This window comes from Phyllopteryx taeniolatus, chromosome 13 (genome assembly GCF_024500385.1).
Source record: "Phyllopteryx taeniolatus isolate TA_2022b chromosome 13, UOR_Ptae_1.2, whole genome shotgun sequence".
In the NCBI taxonomy this organism is placed as follows: Eukaryota; Metazoa; Chordata; class Actinopteri; order Syngnathiformes; family Syngnathidae; genus Phyllopteryx; species Phyllopteryx taeniolatus.
Window position 1 is genome coordinate 7,063,767 of NC_084514.1, and position 26,865 is coordinate 7,090,631.

The 26,865-nt window shown below is 43.1% G+C and overlaps 1 long non-coding RNA gene across 2 annotated transcripts; it reads right to left on the minus strand.

The window, feature by feature from the left end:
- Positions 1-94: 94 nt before the first annotated feature.
- Positions 95-26,865, minus strand: LOC133487489 (uncharacterized). 2 transcript variants are annotated; one of them, XR_009791343.1, is made up of 4 exons: positions 26,779-26,865; positions 936-1,069; positions 620-685; positions 95-392 (listed from the first exon to the last, which is right to left on the minus strand). It is a non-coding gene; the product is annotated as an uncharacterized LOC133487489 (long non-coding RNA). The 2 variants fall into 2 exon arrangements; XR_009791342.1 differs by having other exon boundaries at positions 577-685.

The following is a 26,865-nucleotide window of genomic DNA, read 5'->3' on the forward strand; positions in this document are numbered from 1 at the left end:
ATATCACTGAAAGATATTAATCAAACCAAAAATGTATAGACTAATATGATAAAAAAACATGAACAAGACCTAAAAATATTATATAAAAGCAGCATAAGGATAAGTACAATAAATCGTAATGAACAAAATCAGCCTTTGCTAAACAGTTAGCATTCACAATTAGCATTAGCGTGCTAGTGATGACCATTTTAGGTAAAAAAAAAACTAACTACCATTCAGTTCACTCACATATCATGTTATATGTACATTACACATGTCATAGTGTCTTAAAAATCACTTCCAGATGCTCCGCTGTCGTTTTTAGCAAAGTTTATCAGTGGCCCAACCTCATCCGTCTGCATTAAACGTGGTTCCGGGTAGAACATCTTTTGGGGGCGGGGTCACGGTGGCAGCTGAGAGGTAGAAATTCTGTGTCAACCTATTTTTGAAGTCGACTTAGCCGAGTTGTTTTCCCCCAGCCCTATATATATATATATATATTATATATATATATATATATATATATATATATATATATATATATATATATAGAGGGAGAGAGAGTTTTTTACCGTACTGTACGTATGCATCATTTACCAAGACAGCACTTTACCCTCGGGACCTCTACAAGGAGACCTACATGTGTTCTCGCCCATCTCGGATGATGTTTCACACTGTCGGTCTTGACTTATCTGAGTGAGGTTCCCTGGGAATACAGACACAGTGTTGGAATGTTTGTACAGAATGGCCCAGAGGGGAACGGGGGGAGGGGGGGGGGGGGGGGGGGGGGACCCGCAAAGACGGGTATGCACCAGACTAGAGGGGCGGCTGATGTATAGTTGCGGCCCACATGTTCCCCTGGATTCCAATATACAGTATGCAGTATATGTAAATCCGTGTGTGTACAAGAGTCCCTGGGGAAAAAACAAGTGTAATTGGTGAAGATTTATACCCACATGGTGACGGTGTAAGATGTGGTGGAGACAGCCAGAGTGTGAACATCTTCATTTCTTTGATCTTGTCCTTTTCCCGTCTTTTCTTTTATAGGACAGGCACAAAGATGGCACCGCAAATCTCCGTCAACATCCATCTAATGGACGTCAGATGTTAGTGTTAAAAAAAAAAAAGGGGAACAAAGGCAAATGCAGGAATTTAGGCAAGAATTATTAACAGCGGTTAGCTTCTGTGTACACTTGCGTACACTCTTTTTATACATGATTTGTATACGTAATGTATTTTTCTAATCCGCCCATAACCACTAATCCTAACCACTTACACTTACCCCCCCACGACCCCAACCTTACCAAAACTACCAGCCCTAACATTAACCCAACACTGACCCTATCCCCCTAACCACTAGCCCTACTATAACCACAAACTCAAATTGTCTCAAATTTTGGTGGCAAAATATGAGGCGCAGTCTGGATCCCCAGTAAAAGTCTGACAAATGTAGAGTTGAGCAGGTTGACGGCAGTTCAGCCACCAACTGCCCTGTGGCTCTGCAGGACAGGGGCAGAGGGCCTCATTATATCTCTGTCCATGCCGGGCCCCTAAGTCCTTCCAACCCCCAGCGACCGTTGTGTTTATTTAGAGCGCCGGAGCCTTCCTAAGCTACGTTCGGCCTAATGAGCCCATTATCTGCCAATGATCCAAAAAGGCGCTTGGCCTCTCTTGTTCTCGCCCCCTCCTTGTTCCTCTCCACCTGATTTCACCACCACTTTCCCTCTCTCTTTATTTTTTATCTCACAGTCATCCTCCCATTTCCTCCGTCCGCCTACATGTGCGTTTTATGCCGACGTTGGGAACTGCTTGGGTCTGGTTTTTACAGCCCAACACCTGCACACGTTGTTGCCGCTCTTCATCATCACATGACACGACGCCTTAACGGTCTTCAGGGGACGACTGAGGGAGATTTGTGAAGACACCTACAGAAGCGCAACAAGATGCAACATGGGAATAAAAATGTGTTCTGGCTGGGTTTGGCGCAGTCCCATATGTGTTTTACCATCCGGGCTTGTGTGTCCTATTACAGGTGGGGGAGCTAAACATCTTGTACAGAAAACTTGTCGACTGTTTTTTCCCATTTTTTGGTGTGTGAAAACTGTCCCTAAGTTAACATTATGTTTGTGTGTGAATGGATGGGGATAGATGTGACAAACGAGTGGGATATAGTGATAGAGGTCCATAGAATTTCGGTCAGAAATGTGGAATCTGTAGAAAAGCCCTGCATGAAAAAAAAAAAGCAGTAAGGTCTGATTTTCATGTAATGTGTCTACTCTATTCAAACACACAAGCAAATACTGTGTCTGTCCATTCATATATATACGTGCATACAATGTAAACATGTGCCTGTGTGTTCGCAGATTCATTCATGCACACATTCACAGACACACACACATACACACACGTACCTTGTTATCTTATTTGTTCATTTCATTGGTGCTATTGATTATGATCATACATCATTCATCATACATTTTGCCTTCAAGCGTTAACAGGATTTATCGATCTGAACCACACTTTGTTGAACCAACCCATATTGGCTCTGAGTTATCGGGGGAAAAAAAGACTTCCACAGTTTTGAGGTAAAATCATGCGCGGGGTGTTCGGCATGCTGGCCATGTTTGTTTACTTTGCTATGCCACCATTTTTGGGGACCTTGTCTCTCCAGGCACGATTGCTTCTATTTTTTTGGGTATCATTTCCTCCTAAATTATCATCAGCGCACATTGTTTCGATCTGCTCCAGGAATCCAGCATGAAAAAAAAAAACGCAAAAAAAAAAAAAATCACCCGAGTGGATCAGAAGGTTTCTCATGCTGCTTTTCTAATGCCATCCATTTGTTGTCTGCTCACTTCACTCCAGCTTTAGCCGCATGCTAAATTCCTGCACATGGCTCACCCCACCCCCTTTTTTCCTTTTGTATTTTTTTTTTTTTGTGTGCACATTTTTGGCTTCCTGCTAGGCCCTCGCTATCGTACACCAGATTGTGCGGTTGCTTCGTCTATGTTCCCATCTGAAAATAGATGATTAGAGTCATCGTGGAAGACAAATGCAACTTTTCTGGATGCTCTAAATTTGTTTAGGCACATTTAATAGTGTCAATTATTGAGGGGCCAGACGCAGGACTCGGCCCTTTCTGTAGTCTTAATAACATTGGCTGCAATGAGAAGCAGATGCTGACCTGCTTGGTCCCTTTGAAAAAAAAAAAAGACATTTGAGTAGCTCTGCTTTTAATTTATGAGCCCCCACTGCCCCTCCTCATCCTTCACATCTGGAATTCTTTATAATTAAAACATAAAGCCCAACGTTGTACTTCCACCTGTCAAACGCTGAGAGGATGAACATAGTAATGGGCTGGAGGGACTGCTTTTTGGCAAGGAGCAATAATGGGGTGCAAAGAGGGATTGTTTTTCTTTGTGGCACCGTAAAGGTCCAGGACCGACGTCACACTGGCGTCGGTTTATGGGGATGTAAAAAGTCGGAGAATAACAAATAAGTCATTTACCCCCACCCCCACCACTACCCCCCCCAGCTTCAAAGCGATTACGTTAAGACGCAAACAAAAGATTCACGATTCCAAGCCGACTTCCCGATTAATAGATTTTCTCTTTGCGTGCATGTGAGTAAACTAATGGAAGCAAAAAATGAACTGAACATGGCTGACGACAAACATCATTACCACCTCGTAATAGGGTTTGTTCTACAGATCAGGGGGGCACACTTGATTGTGTGTAGGCGTGTGTGCGCGTGAGTCGATTCGACCGATGTTTACTTTGCATGTTTTACCGTTTCCTGCCATTCATTCATGCCAGTTCCAAGCCTGGATTAAATGAGATGGTTGTGTCAGAAAATCCTTGTTTTTTCTTTTCTTTTTTTTCCTTTTTTTTTTGGAGTGGGGGCGGGCGTGTACTCCGTTACACGCTGAAAAATGCGGTTCTTTTGTTACGATTAATTTTGCAGGTTCTCTGTGTAAAAGACGCAAAAGAAAGATCAAGGCGGTTTCTGATGCATTTTTGGGTGATTCCAAATCCAAGATTTCCTGTCCATTGTTAAAAACTATACCTGCGGTATTAGTGACTGTATCTATAGGGTAGTATGAGGCAGACGGAGGTCCTGAAGGTGTGTTCTTTAATTGTGTTCTGGTCGGTTCGTGAGCAGAATCTGCGAAGGATGAGACGGTGTCCACTCCCTTCAAAGTGTGGGCGTCACATCAGCCCAGAAGTAAAAACGGAGCGGCTACTCTCAGGGGTGTGATTGAAAGGGTGAGAAGTTAATTTGGCAGCTTTTCCTCCTCGCTTTGCTAATGTTTCCTCTCAGGGCTAAACACCCCCTCCTCGGACCCCCACCCGTTCGGGCCACCGCACCTCTCCAAAGTCCATAACGAGCCACGTCCACCCACCGCCCACTCCCACCTATCGCCTCCATCCAGATACACCCTACATGCTAAGGGTTGCTCCAAGCCACCCATCACCTCCCACCCTCCACCCCTTACATCTTTGTGGAAATCCACCCTCCATCGCCGCATTGCACGCTGACCCGAGACGAAACCTTTTCTCCCCAGGAAACATCCTGCTCCGAAACACTTCGGCTCAAGTGTGTTTTCTCCGGGGACCAGGGGAGGGGAGGGGGCTGGGTGGCAGGAGGTGTGTGTGTCCGAGGTGATGGCGGCGCGGTACTTGAGCTAAATGGACACCATGTTGGTGTATCTTCACGGCCTGTCAATCAGGAGCCCGCTGATGTGTACGGGGGTCTCTGCTACAGCTCAGCGGAGGATGAAGGGTCACGAGGGGGCGGCGGCAGCGGCGGGTAATGGGGCCAGGGGCATGTGTTGTGTGTTACGCAGTTAGGGGGGGGCCACATGGTGTCCTTGTTCTCTTCACTCAGCACATGAAGGATGACTGGAGAGTGTGATGGTGTGTGGGGAGCGCTGCCGGTTGGAGCAGCAGATTAAGGGGGCAGGAGGGGTGTTGAAAATGCATTTAAAAGCCAGTATTTGATAGACTTTTCTACAAGGGACGTGGGGTAACCTGCTCCCAAAGCTTACATCCCATAATTTCCCCACAGGGATAACTAGTTTTCTGAATTTGAATCTGAATCACCCTATCACACTGTTTTAACGCACAGGCAGGAGTCCATTTACAACCCACCTCTGTTTAACTTTGACAGTGTTTACGGCAAGACCGTTTAGCCTCCTCTCACGTACGATATTTCAAGTTTAAAATCTCGGTCAGAGAAGGTTAACAACAATCCTTAATGTTCATATACTTTTTACATTTATCATGATTTCACAAGCGAACACCCAAAGTCCACACTGAGGGTAGTACGACCTGCACTCACGGAAAGTCTTCAAATCCTTCCCCACCCGACCTTGAAGCCAAGTCCTTACAGGCCAAGCTACTGCCGCACCGTATAGTTTTTATTGCGATACAACCCCGGTGGGAAATTCTAGAAAATGGCAGACTGAGGGAGTGCGTAGCAGTTTTGGGTGTGGTTCCTCACTCCAGGGCAGCTCGGAGAGCCTAGCTCCAGCAGGAACTAGTCCCAATTTTTGTGCCTGCAAGTCCTTCGACACTGAGCCACTACCATTCAGAAGGAGGCATCAAACAAAGGGTGTCCACTTGTTTCCACCAAAAGGTCCTTGCGCTTCCACAGCAGGGTGTCGAGACCAGGACAGCAATAGGAGCCTATGTCTGTCCGTTGTCTCGCAGGATTTTTCTGTTTCTGGTTCGTCACTCATATTTCGGTTAAGCAATCGGTCTCTACATAAGTGAGCCAAACTTCTGAATTCTGGCCACCCTCTGGAAGGATGCAGAAAAGTTAGTTGGATATTTTACAACTGACCTGACCACATATTGGTGCTCAGAGACAGTACAAACACAACAATTCACACTCACATTTGCACCTATAGAAAATGTTGAGTTTTCAATAAAATGAGTATGTTTGAAGAAGCTGAAGTATCCGTATCATTACAACTAGTACCCCAATGAAAGGGTGCTGAAAAGTGGTTTGGTATATCTTTTGGAATTTAATGACAGAAAAAAACAAAAACTAAATCATTGATGATGTAGTATTAAACACAACCTGCAGCTCTTTGTTTTTGCTTCTCGAGTCAGTAGGGTGCATTACCTTTTACTTGTTACTATTTTAACTGGTCGTCAGTCAACCTACATATAAAGACAGACAACCACTACAACACCAGTGGCACTATTATTCTCTGTCAACCAATCAAGGGGCTGCAGTGTGTCAAGATTCTTGTTTGTCTATAGGTGCCCTGCGACTGGTCGCCAACCATCCAAGGTGTACCGTCTGCCTCTTGCCCAAAGTCAGTTTGGATACGCTCCAGCTCACCTGCGACCCTAATGACACTGAACCAAACCCTATTTCTTGGTGCCCAGATGTTCGATGTTAATGTTAAATAGACCTACGAATGACTGACCGGAACCGAACGCAGTCTTTAACGCGACCTGCAACACCTTGCATCTGCTTTTCGAAGCAGCAGAGTGCATTACTTCTGCACGCCTAACTGGCAGGTAGCCATACGCCACACCAACATTAACTGGGGGACCCCTGGAGAATGAGGCAATATAAGTATCTCAAACAATTTTAAAGCACTTAAGAGCATTTACTCGGACATGGAAAATGACTTAAACGGTTTCTGCATTCAACAGTTGAGCACCAGCAGCGGGTCCCTCCGGTACTGAGCTTGTCATAGTGGGTGGGGTGGTACCGTTGGGTTTTGGGTATGAGTGACATCACCTAGCGAGCTGTAACTCATTTTCCTGCAGTGGACTAATTAAACAGGTTTTGGGCCGGGGCCAGCGCCTTACACATTGACGAGTGACGTCAAGACGTACCTATGGTCCCTGCTTTAACACCGTACAAAACATGACCTCACACGTACAGACCCACGCACACATGCTCACAGGGGCACATCTCGTACATTTGTGGTGGCCCCCGTGCCCGCTGCGTGCCTCGCTGTTTTTCTAAGCGACATTCCCAGACAATGTCTTCGGACCATGATGTCATCCCATGTGACACGCTAGCCGACACGCGCCGAGTGTGTCGTTATCTTCGTCTGATGCTAAGGCTAACATATGAGGTGCGGTACTGCAAGTGACAAAGTGGACACATTTCTAACCTCTAAAGCTGATTCCTGTTTCTGTATTGCAATGAAACCCCGTTTATTGCAGTGGATACAGTACGTTCCGGACCCACCCACAATAGGTGAGAATGCACGCTATAGAGAGACCACATATATTTTCTATAAATAGTTGCACCTCTCCCACATGCTTGAAACACATGCAAACTAATTAAAACATACTTAAACATTGAAATACACCTTTTAAACATGTAAACATATATGAACACTAAAAAAGATTACAACTATAAAATGTATATAAAATACTGTATATAATGTAGTGTCTGTGTCCATGCATTAACCTTTAAAAAGCGTGGCTTGGCGAGTTGGCGGATGGTGTCGGTGAGTATTTGTGTGAGCGTCTGTGCGTGAGTTGTGGTCTACAGCAGCTCCTTTCGTGTGTTCTCATTTGGTATTTGTCTGTATAGCTGTTTGACCAGTTCAATAAAATATTAATATAATTAGCAGAGCAGAGAGGAGTTGCAACGTCTCAATAAACAGTATAACCGTCTGTCTGTATCACACAGCCTCCAGATGGCCAAGGCGGGCACACCAGAAAGAGCAGCACAATGGCAATTTGATGGATGCAGTGTGACAAAAAAATGTTTAATTCTTTTTTATTCTATTTAATTATGTAATTACTGTATGTTTTTATAAAGTACAATATTTATGGAGTGCTTTGCGTCCTCATTAAAATACACATAACAACTTTTTTTAGGGGGTCGGGGGCTGCAGTGGATAAATGGCATTTCCATTCCTTTCAATGGGAAAATATGATATGAAATACAAGCTATCCCAAGGCACCATTGTATACTGTAAAAACACATGAAAATGATTGCCAACCCCCATTCTGGGTGGTTGAGGGGGTGAAACCGGCTTAGCAATTGATATCTGATTGCCGGATGCCATGTCATTGTGTGAAAGTGCATACAATCGTAATTGTTTCCCCCTGTTCTATATCAAGTACACGACACAAAATGAGAGTACGAAGCTCACAAGAAATTTTAGGTAGTAACAGAGCCATAACAGAGGCGGGACGAGCTATTGGCGAAAATCTTATACGTCAACACGCACACCGACATTGACAGCATCAAAATTACAGAAGGCCAGATGCTGTGTCGCTGTCTGAAAGCAGACATATTCCGTTTTGCTGGGTTCTGTATGACAGCCACGGTGCAGAGTCTGGAGGTCAATTTGCGTGAAACGGGCTTCAATGACAGCGTGTTGACGCAGCTAACGGCACACGTGGCTAACACAGCACAGAGACAGGCCGCCTCGGTCGGTGACAGTGTGCAGCCGCTCCCCTGCCTCATTTATCTGCCATGGCGGGAGGACAGAATGCAATTTCCTGCGGTGAGTGTGTGAGGGAGGGCGGGAGTGAGTAGGGGGATGCATGGAGGTTTTAAGGGGGTTGGGGGTGCAAAAAGAACTTCAAAGAAAGCTATCAGGAACTTGAGTAGTGCCAGCGCTATGTGCCAACCCGCAGCCGCTCGCTCACCCTGCGGTGCGCCCAGATGTGACACACACTGCTCGTGTGTGCGTGTGTGGCTAAAAATACCTCGTCCATTTAGAGGGGCAAACACCTCAAGCTCACTCGCAGCGGCCATTAGCGCGCTTGCGGCATGAGCAGGAGGTCATAGTTTATCAGCACCACCACCCTAACCTCTAATAGCCCCCCCCCCACGCCCCTCCCACTCACATACACCCCACCCTACAGTTTGCCTGGGAGGTTCCAGCTTGGCTAAATATAAGCGTGCTGTTATACAGTGGTGCCTTGAAATACGAATGACTCGACTTGCAAGATTTTGAGATACTAGCCGTCTTTTACTTTTTTTGCTCTGACTTGGAAGCGCGGACTTGAGATACGAGCGCTGTATGGTGGCAGTGAACTCAACTCAACTCACTACATAATTAGCAGCACTTTGGCAAACAGTTAACAACTCTTCAAAAAAGGGGCTCCAAGCAGTTTTTGCCACTCCCAGCTGAAGTTTACTGTCAAACTAAACATTAAACAAAAAGAATTACACATTTGTGTCTTTAAAACAAGAAACCTTTCAGTTCATTACATTAATGCTAACCCATAACATGTCTATGTTGGGTGCTATAACCCTTTAAGCAATAGATTGAGCACAAATGTTGCAGCAACTCATGAAGACAGACCAGATAACAGTACTCACAGTCATATATTCTTTGTCCTCTGGTAAGAACGACTACTATTAGTGCTGTACTGATGAGGAGTTGTGACATCTCAATGAACAGTATGTCCATTTATAGGATAAAGCAAATTCTTTCCTCCTGACTGACATTTCACCTGCACACATTCAGAATTATTATTATTCATACATATACTTTTTCATGCAAAAATAAGATAATTGAATCTAAAAATATTTTTTAAAGTATTACATGTAAATGCTCAAATGAATACATTTGAAATGCAAAATTATGTAATTGGTACAATAGTTTTATTTAAATATAATATATATATATAAAATCTAAATTTAAAATATTGCCTTTTGATCTCTGATGAAATCTTTTTAGGCTCGGTAAATACAAAAAGTGAGATTAAAAAAATACATTATTGAATGTTTTCCTTTCGAATATTTAGAGAACCATGTGAAGGTAATTATAAAAATATATATTATTTATACATCCATTCGTATTTCATATACTCATCCACTCTTGCACTAGATGGTGCAGGTGTACCTAATTTTGTGACCATTGTCACCTTTTTTGTTTCATAGCAGAGCCCCACTGTGTTTCCTCGTGTTTTTATAGTTGCCATGGCTGTAGAGAATAGATATTTCTTGTACAGCAACGAGGGCAGCTGGTTAAACAAGTGCAACTAAATAAACGTGCCGACCTCAGTGTGTGCGTGTTTGCATCGTGACCACCGCGACTGGGCCTCCTCACGCAAACCCGACATTCCCAACACAGCTGCACCGACCAGAAAAGAACCTGGACAGAACCTGCTTCTACTGCCTTACAGTGAGCTATGCGGCATCCATTTTTACTTTGACTTTATGACCTTGTGGAGGTGACTTATTAGAGTTTCGTGTTTTATGGCGAGTCATCGAACTCCACCCACATGCAACGATGAAAGCTCAAATTCCTTGCAATTTAGTGCCACCCATCTGTCTGGTGTAGGAAGTTCAAATTTGGTATCTCGGAATTTCTAGTTGGTCTTTGAAGGACACCTAAAAAAAGGCCAAATGATCCTGGATTGGTCGCTTCAAACCAAAATGGTAGACTTCCTGTTTTTTCAATCATGGGTTCCTGAAACATTTTTGTGGGTCTCCTAATGATAGCTATGACTACCAAATTCAGGTAGCTTAGGTAAACAGGCAGGGGCTGAATTTTCAAAATCTTCAGGCGTCGGCCATCTTTGAAGGACCCATGGAAATGGCCAAAGTCACCATGAAATGGCTGATTCAAATGCAAATGCATGCTTCCTGTGTCTTATCTGCCATGGGTACTTGAGAATTTTTTTGCGGTTCTATTTGTGATTAACATACTTACCAAATATCATGTTGCCAAATGGAACTTGCCTCAGGGGCTGAATATTCAACAAAATCCTGGGGGGCGCTACTGAGACAATTTTCAGTGGTCACACCCCTTTGCCATGCACTGAACACAATCAATCACAAAAACTCAAATTTCTTACAATTTAGAGTCGTCTCTCTGTCTCGTGTACATACGTGCCTTAAATTTAGTAGCAATCTGACAAAACCCTGAAAGACAAATTTGTCTTTTAAGGACCCCTAGAAACTGCCAAAATAACTGCTTCGAAGCAAAATGGTAGACTTCCTGTGTTCTTTGCAGGCATGCCTTCCTGAGACTCTCTTGTGAGTCTTGTCTTAACAGACATTTCTCCAAATTCCGTGTTGCTAAGTGAAACTGGCTTCGGGAGCTAAATTTTCAACAAAAACCAAGAGCTTCCTTTGGGAAAGTTGTTTGAGGTCATACCCACACGCAATGTCGAAAAACTAAAGGTCTTCGCAATGTAGTACCATCACTCTGTCTAGCATACGTGGTTACGTGGATATGAGGCCAAAGAACTTTGTCTTTCATTACTAGCTCTTAGAGTTAACCTGCTTACTTGAAAGGTGCTAGAGGGGTCAGACACCCAGGGGTGGGATATCTTATCACAGCCATCCCAAAATGCCTTGTCGGCAGCCATTCATTGCGCCCCCCCCCATCCTCCTACCCCCAACCCTTACAATGACAGATAACAGCAGACCACAGCAGGGGTCCTGTTCCCCCAGCCGTCTATCACTCATACCGCACTGTCGTCTCCCTCTAAACTCCATCCCGCGCTGATTTTATTGGCGAGGAAAGAGAAAACAGAAAGCCTCAGTGTGGGAAGCCACTTGTTATCCGAGAGTCTTGGGAATCGACGGCTCGGCAAAGGCTTCACTCAGCGCTCTAATGAAAGCGGGACAATTTGGTGGCATTCACCCCCCGTCCCCCGTTCCCTTTCCACAGCACCAGTACCCAGGTACTCCCTCATCCTCACCTGACCCCCTGCCACCAGAATGGCTTTTTTGTTCCGAAACAAAAATGCTATCAACAGGCATCCCATCCATCCATTTTCTATAGCTCATCAGGATTGCGTGTGAGCTGGAGCCAATCCAGGCTGACTTTGGGCCACAGGTGTGGTACACCTTGGACTGGTCTACACCTAATTGCAGGACACATACAGTGGTACCTGGATTTATGAGATTCATTCGTTCCGTGACCAAGATCATAACTCAATTTACTCAAATATCAAATAAATATTTCCCATGGAAATGAATTGAAATTCTATCCCAGCCCCCCCAAAATTTTGTTATTTCGTTTTTAATCATGAAAAACATTTCTGTATTGTAGAAAAATGTAATAAAAGAGAATGTAAAAAAATTAAATGGTTTTATAAAGAGTAATTCATGTACGTTAAAGTCTCAGTTTACACCTGTGAGTAAAATCTTGACCAGGCAACGGCTCGAAACTTGAAAAACCGGTAAATTAGAGTGCTCATAAGTGAAGGTACCACTGTATAGCCAAACAACCACTATCGACAATTGAGAATCTTCCGTGAACCTAACGCGTATGTTTTTGGAACATGGTAGGAAGCCGGTGTACCGGGAGTACTTGGCAAGCTAGTCAAGCTACAGCCTACCTTTCACTCTAAGTCAACGTGGATAGCCCCAGCTACCCTGGCGACTCTCAACAAAATAAGTGGTAGAAAATTGATAGATCACACGGTCCAACCAGCGAGTCTCCCAAAGGCTTGACCGTGGTACTGCGTCAGTCCTCCAAAGGGTGTCACCTCTGATTGGCTTTTCTGTTTAGGGCATACCGCTTACCTAAAGTCAGTTGGGATGGTCTCTACTACCCATGCAAAGGAGAGATTTACAGAAAACAGACACATCCGTAGATGCGTGCGGTGCAAAAGCCAAATTGGTGGTCCTTTTACAAGGTCCCACATAGCACCAAAATCCTCTCTATTCTCTATAACTCATTACAGCTAAAAGTTTCAGCTTTGCAGAACTTAACAATGGCGGAGAGCTCCGCTAAGTTCACTTTTGTCTGCCGCATAGCTGAGGTTTACAGTCCTCCAGCTAAGCACCTCTCAGCAAGGGGCTACGAAGGCCGATGTTGTAAGGTAAGACTCAGTCGCCGGGCATGCAGAGGGACACCGGGGGCTCAGCTACCTTTGTGGCATATATCTGAGAGGTCGTGACGATGAACCCCCACCCGTCCACTTTCACCTGTGGTGTTGTCCCAGGTGGAGGGGGCTGGGGGGTGGGATGTTCCCATAGGGCACTAGGGTGGCTTGTCTGTCGTCTGATATCCCGGTGGGCTTTGGCGGCCTCCGGAGAGAGGTTAAATGAAGCCAGGGCTGTCTGCCTCACAAAGGCCGCAGGTCAGCACATGGGCCTTTGATGGGCTCCTGGCCTCTTCAGACCACAGAAGCAGACCTTTTTGTTTCACCTTGCTCCTCTGTCCCAAGGGCTTGCTGCCCCCCCTTTCCACCCAGCCCTCTTTTTTTTTCTCTTTCCTCTCAATCTGCCTCCGACAATGGAGTCACTTACAAAGCTCCGAGCGCTCATATAGCTCGCCAGTCACCAGACGGGAGAGGTTTCAAAGGCAAGGCGGCGGAGGTTCGGGTCCCCAGCGAGGAGATGGATACCCCGTACAGGCACCGAACCCCCCGCCATCTGCACCCAGAGGCATCCGACAAAGACCCGGTGGAAAACAGGGTTGATGTCTCCTTTCCCTGCGTGTAACTTTTCACTTCTGAAAAATCTGATTAATGTTGTCAGGAATATACAAAAGCGTGAATGTTCGCAGCGCCACAAAAAACTTAGAAATATGTGTACATGGGGTCCTCATTTTACACAGTAGTCGATCACCTAACCTATGCAAATGCAGTAGTAAAGTCATAAATCCATCCTCATTAGGGTCACGGGTGAGCTGGATCCTATCCTAACTCACTTTGGGGTACACTCTGGACTGGCTCCAGGGCACATATACAAACAACCTTTCACACTCACACTTACAGAAAATTCAAGGTCTTCATTGAACCTAACTCTCATGTTTTTGAAATGTGGAAGGAAGTCGGACTACCCAGAGAGAACCCAAGCAAGCACGGGGAAGAACATGCAATCTCCAGAAAAGAAGTAGTCCAGATTTGGACCCCAAACCTCAGAACTGTATGGCGGATGTGCTAAACTCTTGGTGACCGTGCTGCCTAGGAAAGCCATTATTACAGTAAATAAATGAATGAAAAACAGCTAAGCATCAGACTTCGGACACTGAATTCTGAAGGAGTCATACCCTCAACCAGATACGAAAGCAGGCCTTAAACTTGGTTAAAAAACATACAACAGGGAGTCTTCGGTTTACAACGGAGTTCGGTTCCTACGACATGCCCTGAATTTGTTTAGTTGAAACACTATGCTAATGCTGTAGTAAAGTCATAATGAGAGAAAATATTTGTATTAAAAAACAAAAATAAAACAATCAAATGTAAAACACTAAGTACTGTGCGGCGATAAGTGAGCGTACCTTGTTGTGCCACGTGGCCATGTATACTTCGAAAACTAGTTTATTATACACCGTTGGTAACCTCGAATCCTCGTATGTAGGGACCCATGTAAACCGAGAACCTCCTGTATTTTTATTTTTTTTTGTAATTGTGAGACGTTGTCCTGATAACACTTTTAATCTTGTAACATTTCTACTTCATTCGGATAATATTATTATTTATCTTTGTAAACTGTATTCTCGTAATATTTTTACTTTATTTAGGAAGAGAAGAACTACATTCTCACAGTTGCAAGACTTTGTCCATGTGAAAAATAGTAGATTTATTCTTGTAACAATCTCATCAATATTATAGGTAATATTTAGATGTTTATTCTCAAAGTTGGGAAATGACAAACCACATTTTTGTAATATTTCGACTTCCTTTGTATGAGTGTAAGATTTTATATCCCTAAGACAATGACTTTTGTAACATTTCGACTTTACTTTGGTAACAGTACAACTTTATTCTCGTAGCTCTAATACAATAACTTTATTCTTGTAACATTCCGATTTAATTCCTGTAATATTATTTCAGTGTTTATTCTTAGTGTCAAGACTTTATCTTTGTAAAGTAATGTTGTTCTCATAACATTTTGATATTTTTCTTGTAAAATGAGAAAAATGTAAAATTATTTTTGTCAGCATATTATTTTTGTAATAGTTCAGCTTTATCTTTGTAGTTGACAGGCTTAATCCGTTTTTAATCAACAACTTTATTGTCAACAATATTTGGACAATTCGACAAATAACATGTTCTACTGTGTCACAATGTTTTTGGGGCATAAAGATCCAGTATTTCATGTCTTAACCCTTCGTATTTAGAAACGTTATTTAAGGTGTATGTCTGGGGCTCTGGTGTAGGGCCACAGGGGCAGGAATGCAAAGGCTGCACAGGGGGGCCCTCTGCGGCGCTAATGGATTAACAGGCCGGCCTGGCATGCTAATGAAGATTGTCGGTGATGTAATGAGCTTCTAATTAGGTCACCTCTAAGCTTGACCCTCTTGTAATGAACGAGGGGAGGGAGGAGAAGAAAAAGGAGAGGAAGAAGAAGAAGAGGAAGGGGGCCACGGGGCCGGTGATAGCGGCCTGACCTGCAGGTGTGAACCGGCCCGGGCTGTAAACACGGGTGGACATTCCTGTCATTCCCAACACAGCATCCCCTCCCACTACTCCCCACTTCCTCCTCCTCCTCCCCCTCCTTCTCCCCTTCCTCTTGCCAGGAACTTGTCTTTCCAAGGTGCTGGATGCGTGCTCGGAACAACAGACCTTTTTTAGCGTGATGTCACACATATATTTCCGGGTGGCAATGATTACGATTGCAGCACTAGTAAATAAAGCCTTTCAAAGTCCAAATTTCTTTGACCGAGGCGAAAACAATTGCGAAAACAGGGTAAATGGCTTCAATGATGATTTTTAGCCTTCTTCTCTTCCTCTTTAAGGCTTCTTTATACTCGCGTGGAAAGAGGCCTTTAGTTTGGAAGTGTGATGGTTCAGACAAAAATAATCTATTACGTGAGACTAATTGTTTGGAAGGGAGACAGAACGAGCAGTGATTTACAGTATATTTCAACAGGTTAGTTGAAATAGATGTGGTGTAAACTCAGACATACTCAACTCCTCGGTCTTGCGTGTTCCCAACTCCTTAAAGTCATGATATTATGTGGTCTTGAATACAGCACTAATGAAAATCATCCAGAATAAGGAAAGGGTTTTCCACGAGGGTTGATGTCCCCAGTCCTTTGTCGGGACCTCTGAGGGCAGGAAGGTGCTGAGAAATAGGTCTCAAAGTCTTGGTCACGACCTGTCTTGGTCTTGTTTTTGACTTAGTCTCAACTCCTCCAAATCTTGGTCTTGACTTTGTTCTACCTCAAAGTCTTGGGATGAACTCATTAAAGTCTTTGTCTTGACTTTGGTCTTAACGCCCCAAATCTTGGTCTTTATTTGTATCAGCTTCTCAAAGTACTGGTCTCAACCAGCGACAGACCTCACATATGAAGATTTAAAAAACTTTTTTTTAAATTAGGCGCTTAACAGTTTGGTTGTATTGTGTGTGGCGTGCTCGATAATCTCAACACAGAACACCACACATGTAAAGATACTGTTCCACCACCGGTTGACAAACAAGTCCTCTGAGGTAGAACTCTCAGGTAACCACACGTGATCTAACAAAACCAAATACGAACACTTCTGGGTATGCGCCAGTGTTACCGGAATGCTTCCGAAGGTTGCCAGAAGCGGGACCAGTATAAATAGCAATGACGTCTCAAAAAGACATGCTTTGGAAAATACCTTTTGCCGTCTGAGGAATCCACTTTTATACAAAAAAAAAAAAAAAACCACAAACGTTTGTTTTTATTTACAGTTATTTCTTTTTTCCTGGGTCAGGGGGCTTGGCTACATTCTGTTCCACATCACAATTCATGGCACCACGACTTGGCTTTCACCACAACACAAAGACAACACAACACAAATCAGACCTAAGGACAACCTAGATGTCTCAGCCCCAACTTGGTCTCAAAACCTCAAAGTGTTGGACTTGTTCTCAACTCCTCAAAGTCATGGTCTTGACATGGTCTCAGCTGGTCAGACTTCATCTCAACTTGGTCAAAGACTTAACATTTTGAGCTTGACTTGGTCTTAACAACTCAAAGTCATGGTTTCACTCTCAACTCCTATAAGTTTTGTTTTTCAGGTCCTCGCCTCGGTCCTTGGGGTGCCTTTGTCATGACCTCCGAGGGCAGGGAGGCGCTGAGACAGCAACTCCAAAGAAGTAGGAAGTAAGTCGATGTCTTTATCAGTCTTCGCTTGGAGTAGCCTAGACTCATTACGCCTTCCATAAAGGGTCTGTTCTTAATGAGTAGTCTTTTACAGGGGCCTTCGGGGAATAATTAGACTACAGTAGGAAGTCGTCTGTCTTGATAGCTTGCCCCCAGTCTCGGCGGTGGTCCTGAATGCATCACCCGCACTCACGCTTCCATACCACTGACCAAATCTTTTATTCGGTCTTTTCCTACTGTTTTTCATACAACAGTACAGTATATATATATCACTGCTGGATAAAAGTCAACTATAGTGGCCACTGTTAGACCCTCTTGTGGGTTTTTAATGGCCTCCTTCCTCGCCCACTTCCCCTCGGACCAGCCGACTGCAGACCTTTTTACGAGACCCAGGCCTCGGACGCACCAGCTGCCGCTTGGCCCTTTTTCTTCAATCTCTTCCCAATCATTTCTCCCTCTCTCTATCTCCAAGAGGCACTGAATCTCATGCAAATGTGCAGGATGTGTTGTAGCAGATGAAGGACGTGATAGAAGACCTGATAACGCTGCGATGCTTACGAGCTACAAGCTGGTACTGTCATAAATTCAGTGGAGCTGACCAACACACACACTAAGTGGTACAATTCAGAATTACAACCCCCCCAAAAAAAAAAATATATAATTTATTCTCGTAATTTTTTCTTTTATTCCAGCTACAGTTATTTTGACCTAAGTCTCATACATTATCTTCACTTCATTCCCACAAAAATATAAAGTACAGTTTATATTCTGAGAATATTACAGCTTTATTCTTCCACAAATTACAACTTTCTTCTTGTGAAATTAAAACTTCATACTCATATTTAAGTTTCATCGCTGTAGTCGTACGACTTTATTCTCGCAAAATAAAATGTTTTTCGGTCTATATTTTGACTTTAAATATTGTAAAATAACAATTCAACAGGAATACTGTAAACATTACAAACTAATTCTCGTAATATTTCAACTTTTTCCTTGTATTTAGAAACAAAGACAAAGACTTTATTCAGATAAAAGATGTATTCGCATAATATTGATAATTTATTTAATAATATTTAGACTTGATTTTCATAATTTAGCAACAGGAATAGCTCATGATCATAAAATAAAACATTTATTTACGTAATATTTCAACTTTATTCTTGTAAAATAACTTTTTTTCTGGTATTTAGAGTCTATATCAACTTTTTATTCTGCTAAATTGACATATGTACTCTTATAATATTATACATTTATTCTCATCGTGTTATGACTTTATTTTCATAAAATTACAAATTTGTCATTGGGATATTTAAAGTGTATTCTTCGAATGAGTATGTCAACTTTAATCTCGTTAAAAAAACCATAAAACTTTATTTTCATAAAATGACAACTTTCTGACTGTAATATTTCAATTGTATCATTGTATTTTGACGATGAATTTTTTTCCCGTAAAACTAAACCTTTTTTCTAATAATCCTTTGACTTTACTCTTTCAAAATGAAAAAAAAACAACAAAACTTCGACACAGCAGCCAAAGCACTATCATGTCTAAAACAAAAGGTAAGCATAGCTGCAGTATTAGCAAAGATTAGCATTGGGCTACTGATAATAATGCTTTAATAGTGTTTACATTTTCTACAGTGGGGTGGGGGGTTATTTGTGTGCTGATGTCATGCGCCATACCATTACACTAATTGGCAAGTGTGATTCGGTGGCTTGGTGATGAAATACTGCGAGCTAATTTCCCCATGGCAGGAAATATACTGTAAAATACGTCTCTAATTCTTGATCATGCTATTAAGACTCCTAGGAAGGGAAGGGAAGGGGAAGGGAAGGCCAAACATGACTGAGAAGAGTTTTGCAGTTGTGCATGTTGTGTTTACTTGCTGGCTTAAGCAACTAATGAAGATTCATGTAAAGTGTTCCTTTTGCATGATTAAAAGCATATTTGTCAGCGTCGTGTCAGACCGGCCGAGAAAGATTATCCCCGATGCACGTGTTTACCGGCGAGGTCAAAGAGCGCGCCGTGTTTACATGGGCGGCTTTGGGACAGACATGTTTACCAGTGGAAATACCGCCGGAGGCAAGTGGGACTTTAATCTAATTACTTTTGTTCCCCCTTCTCTCGCTGTTTCCTCACTCAGCCAATTCAAAACAACTGCTGTCTAACGTCACCGAGCGGATGTCACATCCTGCCCCCGGTCATTCCAGAAGACCGAGTCCTATCCGTACCAGGATAGCGTCCCATATTACACACCATGTCTCAATGAGTCGCTACTGTTCACACACTGACATTTTTCAAAAGTCAACTGCTGAGCCCGTTTCAACCCTGTTGCTAACCAAAACAGCAGCACTTAGGGAGTCACCTGAACGCAGAAATTGTGGAGTCTTGTTGTAAGTAAGTTCCCTGCGCATTATTAATAACGATCTTTTGTTACGTAGAGAAGACATCTTTCACGGCGATTAGCGTTCCAATAGATTCTGGCATGTGGTCGCTCCACAATGTTGTTAATGTTTCCGGTTATCTTTTTGCTTCATTAGTTGGTGTTTTAAACTTTAGCTTCACTTGAAGCTAATATTGTAATATGAGCGATAATATTATTTAACACGAGACCGGTGGCTGCTCCACAATGTTGTCCATGTCCATGTTCACTTTTCTACGCTTAGTTAGTTCTCATTTTGAGCTCCAGTTTTACATGACATAAATTGTACTGTATAATGAGGGGGAAGAGTAACGCGGGTGTTTAGGGATGTTGCCGAGCAGCTGCGTCATGTAACGACGTCTCCACTGGAGCCTTTCAGTTCCTGGCAGCACAACCAAAGAGAAGGGAGATGGAGAAACTGAACGATAGCTGCGAGCAAAAACAAAATCCTTTCTCCTTTCACTTTGGCCCGGCGCGATTATCAGGACGGGTGTCAGATCAGACGACTCGCCTGGGCCGACACACTCCAGACAGATGAGTGGGGGTGTGTGCTTTTTGTGAAATTCAAGTTAGCGTCTTTGGAGGTGGGAGGTGGAAGGTCGGGTCTAAAGGTGGCGGCCTTGGCTCGGGGTACGGGGGCCTGTTACCGGTGAGGTGCATGGACAGGACACGAGGGAGATGTGCAATGCACACTCATATCCTATAGGTTTTTTTTTTTTTTTTTTTTAAAGAGAAGAGAAACATCGCACGCAGTAATTTGAACCGAAAAGCTTCAGTTTCACGCAAGTAAAGCCTTTTGACAAAAAAGTAGCACACAACCAAATTAACTTCACTGGATAAAAATCCATGTTTGGGATTAGCCTATCCAGAGCCCAGATCTAAATCCAAAGTAAAATCAGATGACAGATATGGAGGGATCGTGCAACGAAGAGTGGCCAAATCATTTCAATTGCATACATTTTTGTGTTTCTTTTAACCTGGAGCTCTGCAGTGTTATACTCTACTGCAACGCCCCGTTTTCTTGCCACCCTAAGTCTCCTCTCGGTTTAAGTGAATAGAAATTACAAAAATAAACATACATGCTGAGGTCATCTGCTAGGCAGTATTATAATCCGCAGTCGCCACTTTGCTGCAGTGTTCCATTTTCTTGCTGTCCTCAGTCTCCCTTTGGATAGAATTTGTAGAAATGACAACATGAAACAGTTACTGTATGTGCTTAATGCTGCAATACTATATTGCAAAGTCTTCACTTAGCTGCAGTGGTCTTTTTTCTCCCTGCCCCGAGTCTTCTCTTGGATAGATTTTGTAGAAATTAAAATAAATACAACATGCCTTAGCTCTAGAAGCTGCAGTATTACTGTATATTCCACAGTCTCCAATTTGCTGATCCAGTGCTCCTCCCACACAAACATATGGAAAAATGACAAAAGTAGACATATGTGCTGATGTCATTATCTCTGCAACATGATACTCCAGTCTCCACATTGCTGCAGTGCTCCATTACCTTGCCGCCCACAGTCTCCTCTTGGATAAAATTTGTAGCAATGAGAAAATATAACACACATGCTAAAGTCCTTAATTGTAAATGCTGCTGACATACAACCCACAGTCTCCACGTTCCAGCAGGGTGCCCTCAGTCTCCTCTTGGATAAACTTTGTAGAAATGACAAAAAATAACCCACAGCTGTTCGCATTCTTCAATCTGGACGCTGTGGTATTACACTCCAGTCTCAACTTTGCGGCAAAATGCCCTCAGTCAGATAAGATTTGTAGGAATGACATCCAAAAAAATCTAAAATGCATGTTGCAGTCCTCAGCTCTCGACGTTACTTGAAACATTTGATTGCGCAGGTAAGCAAAGACGGGGTGCGTTGCTTAAAACGTTTGGGAAAGGCTGGCCTAAACAATGGAAAACGCGTGATGAGTGTGAAAGGAGTAGCTGTGTTTATGGGCATGTCGTATGATTCATGTGGGGTGCGCCGTGGTAATTGATTGCATTTTCATGAGGAGGCTGAATATCCCATTAAAGCAATAAAAAAGGTATTCTTTTTTTTGTGTTTTTTACACCGTCTCTTGCATCATCTCGCCGTGCCTTCACTTCCTCTCCCCTCGCCGCTCGGGTGACACCTCCGCCGTGACTCAGGGCGATAGGTACGCTATCATTACGCCAACTGAGGCGCGCTCTTTGTTGTTGACATGCAGGTGATTAACGTGCCTTCTCCTTAGCCCAGTTGCAGCCTTTGCACCTCCTTGCCCCTTCTCATCAGTCCTGAAGACAGCCTTCATGATAATGACGAGGGTTTTGTTTAGCTTGCTTCATTATAGCTTTCGATTACTTTATAGTCTTTACACTCTTTCATACAGCATGAAACTGCCGGGAGGTTGAAGAGCACTTTTTGTATTCACTGCCATTGACGGCTATAGGGCGGCACGGTGGCCGACTGATTAGAGCGTCTGCCTCACAGTTCTGAGGACCGGGGTTCAAATCCCGGCCTCGCCTGTGTGGAGTTTGCACGTTCTCCCCGTGCCTGCGTGGGTTTTCTCCGGGCACTCCGGTTTCCTTCCACATCCCAAAAACATGCATGGTAGGTTAATTGACGACTCTAAATTGCCCGTAGGTGTGAATGTGAGTGCGAATGGTTGTTTGTTTGTACGTGCCCTGCGATTGGCTGGCGACCAGTTCAGGGTGTACCCCGCCTCCTGCCCGATGATAGCTGGGATAGGCTCCAGCACGACCGCGACCCTAGTGAGGAGAAGCGTCTCCGAAAATGGATGGATGGATGACAAGAAGTCAAATATTCACGTTAACTTGGAGGGCTGGCAGGGAATAAATTCATTTCTTTGTGTATTTTGATCATGTTTCCATGATTATTGGCTTTTGATTATACCTTTTTTAAGGTCGTGCACGGTGCAGAAGGGGGTGCGCCAACCCTGTGGGCATGTTGAGAGCATTTTGCATTTGGAAACTGGGTATAAACAGGCTTTGTTTGGATTTTGTTGAAGTTGAGTAAATGCGGGGTTGCACCAACACCGGAAATGCTGAAGGGCATTTTCCAATTGTTCTGTCAAGTGTGTTATCATGTTTGTTTAATAATTGGGTATAAACAGGCTTTGTTTTGACTTTTTGAAGGTGTGGACAGATGAGAGGGGGTGTGCCAACTCTTTGGAGATGTTGAAGAGCATTTTTCTTGTTAGCATGGTTATTGACTATAAACTGTCTTTGATGTTTGTTTGTTTTTTTTTGTTTTTTTGAGGGTGTGCGCTGGGGGACAGCAGATGTTAAAAGTAGGGGCGTCCTGATCCGATCTTTGAGATGTCAGCAAAAAAGCAATGATCGGACTCCATCTAAAATCTCGGATTTTACCACTCTTACAGTAGCAGGTCCATTCCATGCGCCGCTCCAGCACATAGTAGCATGGAGTAAGAGGGAATGTTGCTTGCTTAAAGTGGTTTATTGACGCTCCAGTTTAAGTTCACTGTCAAACTAAACTCGCATAACAAAAGAATTACACCTACTGTAATACATCACAGACTTAAGTTTCCTTCTTCATGCTTGTTCACAAAAATCACTAGCTCAAAGCTAACACACAATGAATGCAAAAACACCATTGCTGAGCTAATGAAAATGTTATTGTTTATATACTTTTTTAGTAGAGTGGATAAAAGAGAGCCGTGGTGCGCCAAGACGTTTTCAGTGTTGGAGGACATTTCTTATTATCTCTTATGTTTTGATTTTGCTTGCATGATTAAACATAACTTCATCGACGCTAAATGGGTGTGCCAACTCTGTCAGGATGTTGAAGGGCATTTTTGCATTTTTGATACCTGTCACCTGTTTTCATCACGTTTGCATGATTATCGGCTATAAACAGGATTTTTAAATGACTTCTTCGAGGGTGTGTGTGATTTAAAAGTGGTGCGCCAACACTATACCGTACTTTGTTGCCGAAACACTACAATAGCACTACAATTACGCCTCCATTTTGAAAACAATAACCACATCCAGTTTGAAAGCTTCCTTAAACAGATCAGTTCACGTTCATTTCATTTCTTTTGGTGCGTTTTTCCCTCGACTATCGAGCCAGCGTCATATCAAAGCGCGTCGTGTCCGTGGAGCTCCTCTCTCGTGCGTTGGAGCTCTTTTGCGGTGCTTTTCAAAGTGGCGACCCAGTGAGAGGCAGCTCCGGGTGGGTTAGGCAGCAGCAGTTGAGCCGCCCTTCCAGGGTAAACATATAATCATCGAGGAGGACAGCTATCATTAGACGTGGGATAGGAAGGGAGAGAAGCTTGGCAGATGCACACAAGAAAGAAAGAGAAAAGTGTGCTTGAAAATTTGTTAAACGGCTGCTTGCGTTTGATTTAAGGCGGACGTAAATGACGTACTCTTAGTAATCGCCTCCATGTCAAAAAACTTTGGTAGCCAATCTCTTTTAAGATGATGACACATTAGAGAGAAACTTTTCAGGACAAAAAGCATGGAAAATGAAGTTCTGAATCTCAAGAACATCCATGACAGACAAAAGCCAAATGTCCATTTTCTCCTTTGCAATTGTATTTACCGTTCATCGTTCCGTTGTTCACAATTTCGATCTTTGAATGTTAGTTACAGAAAGAAGACACAAAGAAACTGAGATCTTGATTCTTAGTTTAGCAGCCTTGGTGCAATAGAACATCCATCCATCCATCCATCCATTTTCTGAGCCGCTTCTCCTCACTAGGGTCACGGGTATGCTGGAGCCTATCCCAGCTAACGGCGGGCAGGAGGCGGGGTACACCCTGAACTGGTTGCCAGCCAATCGCAGGGCACATATAAACAAACGAGCATTCGCACTCACATACACATTCAAACCTACGGACAATTTAGGGTCTTCAATTAACCTACCGTGGATGTTTTTGGGATGTGGAAGGAAACCGGAGTACCTGGAGAAAACCCACACAGGCACGGGGAGAACATGCAAACCCATCACAGACATTGTTCTTGAGATTCGTTTTCCTTGCTTAGTGTCCTGAAGCTTCTTTCTCCAAAATCTCAGCGAGATCTAGTTTCTCTTAGGACCATTTTGCCGAATTCTTTGGCATTGACTGAAAAAGAGATTTGCTACTAAATCTTTATGACATGGAGATGATTACCTGAGACTTTCATTTTCCTTTTAAAGACACCTTTCACAAAACAAAGTGCGTGGCTCTCCATTGACGCCTGTTCCTTAATTTAACTTCTCCAGAGAAATATCCTCCAGCATGTGTTTTTCCCCCCGCATCGCCATTAACATTGAATTTGTCACTGTCAAAAGCTGACGAACCGCTGTCCGAATCTGTTTTCCTTTGCATTAAACTGACTCACTTTGAAGCAGCCAAGCCCACTTCTTCTCTTTCTTTTATGTAAAAGTTACCCTTTAATTTGCTCCCATCTCAGACCGTCTTGAAAGGGGGGACGGGATCCAGTGGTGACATCACGCCATTTAGGCAAATTAAACACTCACGCAGCACGCAGGGACAGACAGGAGAACAACTAAGGCTATTCTCCATTACAGCCGTTACTAAACTTTATACGCTACGCAGCCGCCTTCAACATCCTAACAGTGTTGGTGCATCCCTTCCACCCCCAAAAACGCCAAACAATGCCTTTTCATAGCCAATAATCATGTAAACATGAGCAAAATGCTCAACCAAGTTGGCGCACCACTTTTTATCCACACACACTCTAAAAAAAAAGTCCAAACAAAGCCCCTTTAGGGTCAATAGTCATGCATATATGATTATTAGAGGTGATAAAGAATCAAATAAATAAAGGTAAGAAACTGACTTTTTTTAGGGTTGTGTGGGGGAGATAGAGTGTGCCAACTCTGTAAGGATGTTGAAGAGTATTCTTAAAAAATATTTTCTCATGTTTCAAATGTTTTTATGGTTATTGGTTAAATATATGTTTTTCCTCTTTTTTTTAGGGTTGTGTGGGGGAAAAGTGGGTGCGCCAACACTATAGGAATGTCAAAGTGCATTTTTTTCATTATTTGCTCACGTGTTTTGATCATGTTTGCATGATGATTAGTTACAGCCTACTAGAACATCTGAACTTTATTTGGAGTTAATCAGAGGCACTCTAGATGGTTCCCGCTGTGTGCTGACTCCCACTTAACATGAGTTTATACGTTATTGGCTAATTCTGAACACAGTTATAAAAGGGTGTGCACACTTGTGCAACCGCATTATCATAATTGTTTAATTTTCCCTTCTCCAAAAGATTTCTTCTTTTTTTATTGTGTTGTACAAGTTATAGGTTACATTAATGGTGGGAAAAGTTTTGAAATGATTTTCCGTGCTCTATTTTTTTTTTTCTATTACAAAAACCTGCAGGGGTGTGTAGACTTTTTATATCCACTGTATAAAGAGCCTTTGTTTCGACTTTTTTGGAGGGCGTTTCAATGGGAGAGAGGCTGTGCCAAGCGACACCTACAATATGACTATCTATGGCCAGTGAAGGAAAAAACTAATTAACTGGCCCGTGTGCTTCCTGCTTGTTTTGTGTGTACAGTAGAATGCAAGGAGGGGAGCAAAACAGGTCCCTATGTCATGCTTTTACATCTTTACCTTTTTAAAAGCAGAGGCAGAGCTGACCTGTAGCCATTAGCGGGCTGCTAATCTTGAGGGAATTTGCTGCTAGCCAATATTTAAGCTCGGGGGCGAAATGAATCTTTGCTTACATGTTGTTCATCAGAGATTCATAACCCTTTTGGGTTTGGGAGATCCCTTCCAGCGGAGAATTTTGTGCACTTTTAAAACAAAAAAAGATGATTTACAGTAATCCCCTGCCTATTCACCGTTCGCTATTCGTGGAAAAAAAATAAATACGAAATTGGACATTATGTTGAAGTGACACATCTTGACTGAGAGACAATCTTTGATTGGAGAGGGAGGAGCTAATTTTAGCCTGGGTTGTAAGGGGAATTTATGACAGTCTTCGCCGCATGTGCAGTGTAAACACGTACTTTCGGTAAATGTTTTCAAAATCAAATGATCTGTAAGCTATTTATTCTTAAGGTTTATGTCGTAAAATGAATTTGGCATGATAAGAAACTGTTTTAGGGATCATGGATTGTGGTGTATTTACTGTTGAAACTATTACTATAGGAAATTAGAAAGCGTTTTTTTTTTTGGGGTCGGGGGTGTCAATTTCTTGTAATTTTTCGCTTTTTGCGGCAGGGTTCGGTCTTCATCCCCCGCGAATAGCTTTATTTAACAGTTTTGCTCTGACCCCAGTTTGAGAACCACTGCTGTAAATAAACGAAGCTTGTTGCCGAGTCTTGTATATTTGTAGATGTTTGGTTGTAAACTACTCAAGGGGGTTTCTAGTTATCCAATTTCCTGAACTGGAGCAAATAAATAAATACATACAGGTCGTTGGCGAAGTTCTCCCACCCTTTCCTTATCCCGCTCGGGTGTGCAGATACTCCTTTTAGCCTCGGACGCGCTCAAGCATCC